Source organism: Lactuca virosa, chromosome 4, assembly GCF_052849685.1.
Source record: "Lactuca virosa cultivar CGN04683 chromosome 4, Lactuca_virosa_CGN04683_v6, whole genome shotgun sequence".
Taxonomy (NCBI): domain Eukaryota; kingdom Viridiplantae; phylum Streptophyta; class Magnoliopsida; order Asterales; family Asteraceae; genus Lactuca; species Lactuca virosa.
The window spans coordinates 65,292,568-65,298,567 of record NC_136429.1 but is presented as its reverse complement, the minus strand read 5'-3'; positions in this window follow the sequence as shown (position 1 = coordinate 65,298,567).

Genomic DNA, 6,000 nt, shown 5'->3' with positions numbered 1-6,000 from the left:
CTAGTGTGTTGGTTCAGCAAGCAAGCATTCTCATCATCCTCATATGCATTCTCTAGACCCTTGTAAGTGTCCAATATCCAAGAGTTTTGGTTCCAAGCTTATAGATCTAGCTTTTTGTCCACTTTCTTCTTGATTATGGAAGCTTGATTGAAGAGATTCCATAAAGTTAGCAATTTTATGGATCCTTGAGGTCCCTTTGAGGTTATATGTCATAGATCTAGTGTTTCTTGGATTATTTTAGTACCATGCATAAGTTGTGATTCATTTCTCCCATATTTTGACCTAAAACAAAAGAGACATGCATATCCATAAAGCACCCATCTTTATGATCTAATAGGTGAAGGAAAGCATTCTGGAAAGCATGGATGAGTGTCTTTGGTGATTAAGAGCTTAATGGATAAGTCATGATTCTTGATATCTTTAAGGACCTAGGTTTAGAGATCTTGCCTTTTTGGAATGTCTTAATGGATAAAGTTGGAAACTTTATCCATCAAGGCCTTGGTAAGGATCAGATCTGAGCTTTGAAGCTCTCGGAATTGGGAGAAAACAACTTAACACGTTAAGATGTTCAGACCCAGTCCCCACGACATGGCATTTAGGCTGCCACGACGTGGCGAATGGGGATCAACCCGTATGTTTTTTCTTTTCACGACCACGACGTGGAGGCTTGCTGATGATTAATTATTGAATTTGACTTGGGCGTTGACTGTTGACTTTGACATAGGTTCACTTATGGGTCAAATTGCTAGTTTAGAAGGTGATTTAAGGTTTCATTTTGAATAATTGATTAGGTAGCGTTTAGTATCCATTCCTCATCTATGTATGTGAGTTGTTGGATTCTGACTACCTTCGTGAGGTGACTCTTCTCACTATATTGTGTAAGATGTTAGGTGTCTTTGTGACTCTTGCATGTTTATGTATGTTTCATGGGTTGGGCCCAATTATATGGGCCGGACTCGATTATATGGATTGGGCCTGATTGCATGGATTGAGCCCAAATGTGTGGGCTGGGCTCGGAAGCATGAATGTTAGGTTGGGCCCGTTCTTATATGGTATGTGGTATTTTAGGGAACTCATTAAACTTTATGCTTACGGTTTGTGTTTACATGTTGCAGGTACTTCCAATTCGAAATAGAGAGCTCATCCTGATCACATTGCATACCCCGAAGTTTATTCTACACTTTCGTTCTGATTTGTCATTGATGTTTTGAGGATACATTATAATACAGGATACATTATAATACTCTGATTATCTTTTGATTCAAATGAATGGATGTTGGTTTTGGTTAATTAAAAATGAATTTTTACTTAATGTTTTTGGGACGTTACATCCTTATGCATTTTTTTTTTCAGAAATGGTCAAAGTGTTTAAAAAAATTACAAATATAATCCTTATCTAACAGAAAATTTGCAGATTATGCCTCCCTGAAACGTCCCCGCAATATATTGTCATGTTTCGTCCCTAAATTTTTTTGGTTTCACGCTTTCACCATATGACTTTTATATATTTGTAAGTTTGCTCCCTACACTTTCATCATAAGTTTAGTCACTCTCGCGAAGCGGTGGTAGTAACCTACTATTTATGTATTAATAGAACAATCGAGATTCGCCTCTTTTTTTAACACTTGGTTTTAATAAATAGAAATTTACCAGAAATAACAATATATTTTACTATTTATCAATGCAAGTAATATATTAATCTTCTACTTATAATAATGACGTGTGTGTATTTTTAACTAATAATAGCAATAAGTTTAAATTTAAGAGCTGGTACTAATAATATATAATTTAAAACGTGTAAAAAGCTTTATGAATTTTAAGTTACATGATACTATTATCACTTACATCAGCCCCATGTTATTGTAGATAATAATAAATTATTATTTACTAGCTTTAAGTTATATGTTGTTTTTATTGATAATAATAATGTATAAATAATTGCTAAAACTTTAAATGAATTGATAATCAAAAATAAAATAATAAATACATCATTCATATTAATAAAAAAGAGTAAAATATTTTCATTTTCTCTGTTTCCCCCTGAATAAGCTGTCATTTTATTCCTTATCAAATGATCAACAGAAGGTGGCCCATAACATGTAAACTAATTGTTCCATTGACAATTATCACAAACAAACAAATATTTCATTTTTTTGTTATGAACGTCTTTTCAAATCTTTGACAAATGATCATAAAGACAAGCAGACAACCAAAAATAGTTTTTTTAAGCACAAAAATACCAAACCGGAGGTAAGTACAAAATAATTTCTTTTATAATCATTTATTTCAGAAAACTGATTTTATGAAATTATATATTTATTTTTATTTTTATTTTTATTTTTTTGCAAAATGACATTTTTATTTAGCAAAATGATGAAGTCATTTCATAAAGTGATGATGTCATTTTGTAAAAAAGGAAATTTGATTATAAAAAAATATATAGTAAAATATAATAATGAAGTAAACTTTTTTTTGTTTATTCACGCGATTTTTTTTTAATTAATAACCCAAATATTTTTAGTTATATTTCTTGTTGGCTCAATACCATGCTTCAAATATGATGAATATATCTATGACAAAAAAATATATATTGTTATAGAATATTTCATAAAGATTGTAATGTAATGTATCTGATTTTTCAAAGATGGATCTTTCCATGATAAGATAAGGCCACCTAAACAAAGTTATAAAGTATGAAACCAATAACACAAACCCACAAACGGTAAACATCAACATAAATCCGACTACTTGTCTCAATATCATCGCAATAAATGAATGATTGTTAGAGAAGTCGATTGGTAACAACTATTGAAATTGATGCCTTATCTCTATAATAATTAATAAAAAATTTGGTATGATTCTTAAAAAATGTATGCAATAGTCTGTTTATATAAAAAACAAATAAAATTAAGATGATTATGGATGTTTAATGTTTTGGGATTTACTAGCGATGCAAAAGGGTAGTAATGAACAGATAAAATATTAAAATAAAATAAAATCCCAAACTGAGTTTTTTGTTCCATTACCGGTAATAAGTTACATACTCTCATAGGATGAAATTATATCTGCCGCTATCACCAAATTTCAGAAGTACAATTAACAGTTAATTTCTCCAATTAATCTCGTAGGCAATCCGCTATTAAAACAAAATAAATCTAAACATGGAAATCAGTCACAATCAAGAAAATTTGAAAATTAAGGGTTTAAACTTTAAACAACAAAATTTGGAGATAATGGTTGGGCAAACCGCATTAAACTATTTCGTAGAAGCCCCAACATGTTGAAAACTTTTCTTTAAAGGTGGACCTCCCAACTCACAAGGGATCAAAAGTTATGTCAAAGTTAGGTCTATTTTCATTTTTTTTATCCTTCTCCATGTATCGATGAAGGTATGGGCTAACTCCTCAATATGTTATGCATCATTACCTTTCTTGAGAGGAACTTAACCTTGAATTCTCAGGGTAAATGGTGAGATCCATGTGAAGTTATATATTGCGGCAAATATTGAGATCCCCGACAAGCTATACATTACATTAATATAATAGAATTCGGCTTAATGTTACATCCCACATCTTTGGTTTTTATCCACAAACATCAAATAATGATCACAACCATCATATGTACAACTTCCGTTAGCCCATCAAACCCATGGATCTTCTAACTCCAAATGGGTCTTTGAAAATAAAAAAAGAAATTCGACAAAGAGTTGGAAGAAAGATTTCATAACACATTTCATCAAACACCATGGATCTTCAAACCCCAAAAGGATCTTCAAACATAAAAAAAGGAAATTCAACAAAAGGTTGTGAGAAAGATTTAAGAACACATTTTATCAAACCAAGATTTAAGAACACATTTTTATCAAACCCATGGATCTTCAAACATTAAAATCTCTCCAACTAAAAAACAATAGATTTTAGAACAAATTCGGTAACCACACACAAAAGGCGACGATGACGGTGGAGACGGTGGCCAACAACTAGATGTCACAAAAAAGCTATGACGATAGATCTCAAAACCCTAGACCAACAACACTACGTACATACATCCTCGATCTTTATTCTCTCTCTATTTCCTATTTTCTGTTCAGGCCTAGTCGATGGCGATAGATCTCAAAACCCTATCGATGACAATATATATATTTCATGTTTTCTGTTTAGCGTTAACAACGGCTGATGGTGGAGGTTGTGGTCGGGCATAATGGTAGTGTTGGCGCGACTAATAGAGGAGGTGATGAGGGCGACAACTAATGTTGGAGGCAGTGTATCTGGTTTTACAAAAAAAAAAGTTAAAGGAAAGTGTTGCTCAAAGAGATAAGGATAATGAATGTAATTTCTCAACTCTTTGTATGTTTCAAATTCATCTTTTAGCTGAATAGTTCAAATTAATGAAACACTTTTAATGACTATATAATGCAGTGGCGGAGCTACATGGGGCGGTGGGGGTACTACAACATCTCCAAAAAAAATTGTTATATATATATATATATATATATATATATATATATATATATATATATATATATATATATATATATATATATATCGGTTGCTACAACAAAAAGAATAAGTTGTGGAATAGCATCGATGAGTAAGTTTTAAACGATTGTTTAGTCACTTTTATTGAGAATGATGTGTTTTTATAAGTTCTTGATGACGATGTCATTGATCGATTTCAAGACATGGCGACTAGATGGATTTAATTGTAACTTTTGCTTAAATTATATTTTTTTGATTTACGACTTAAATATTAAGAAACTACTTCATTTACTATTTTGACTCTTGACAATGATTGTATCTTGTATCAAAATTTCTGGTTCCGTCACTAATATAATGCCTCTAAATTAAACCATTAAAAGGTTATCTAACAAACTTAGTCAAACTTCTAAGTTGGTGACAAAAACCCTACTTCTAACATATTGTAGCAAAACTAGCAAAGAACTCGCGGCTACGCCGCTTTTGGGGTAATATGGGGAAAATCGGCAAACTTTATAAAATATGTGCTGAAAGTGTAAATCACCACAAATAGGAGAGAAAGTCGACAACCCCTAAAATTAGATGTCAAAAGTGTACAACAACCAAAAGAATGGACACTGGTGGAGAGATTCCAAAAATGTTGTGGCAATAATGTGAAGGTTGCCAAAGTTGGGAAAATATGGTGGCAAAATTCTAAAAGAGGTTTTTTGTGTTTTTTATGTCAAAACGTAAAAGTTTTGACTACATGGACGAAAAATGTCAAATTCATTAAAGATTTGTGGCAAAAACACCAATATAAAACTTTTCACTACAAGGACGAAAAGTGTCAAAGTTACTAAAGATTTGTGGCAAAATCCTAAAAGCACAAAAACCTAATCAAAACACAAAAATGTAAAAGTTTTGACTTTAAGGACTAAAAGTGTCAAATTCACTAAACATTTGTGTCAAAAACCTAAAGACATAAAAGTTACTATTGCTAACTTCCTTTATATATATATATATATATATATATATATATATATATATATATATATATATATATATATATATATATATATATATATATGGGCTAGATTCAAATGTTTCTAACTATTGTGTGCTCGTATGCACAAATATGGACCACCGGATGGAATAGAATCAATGGTCATGAAGTGAGAGTCTATGATATTACAATAGGGTAACATGTACCATATAATCAGACAAATTTCAACATAAGAGTTCTTTGGACAATTAACTACATTTTAAAAATGAAATTTCGAATTTTTAGTGATAGTTAATTCTCCTAATTTTAAAAATCTAAAATTTTAAATTAATTCGATTTTAATTCTAACGTAATTTGTAAAAATAACCGATTTTATTCTGCTATAATGTTTTTTGTTATAATGATGTTCTTTCATAATTATATTCTATTAGAATATTATTGTAAAATCACAAATTCTTGAATCCCCGATTGAAGAATAACAACATTCTAATATATTCTTATATATCCGAACTTAAGTACAAATACATACATATTCTTACAGAC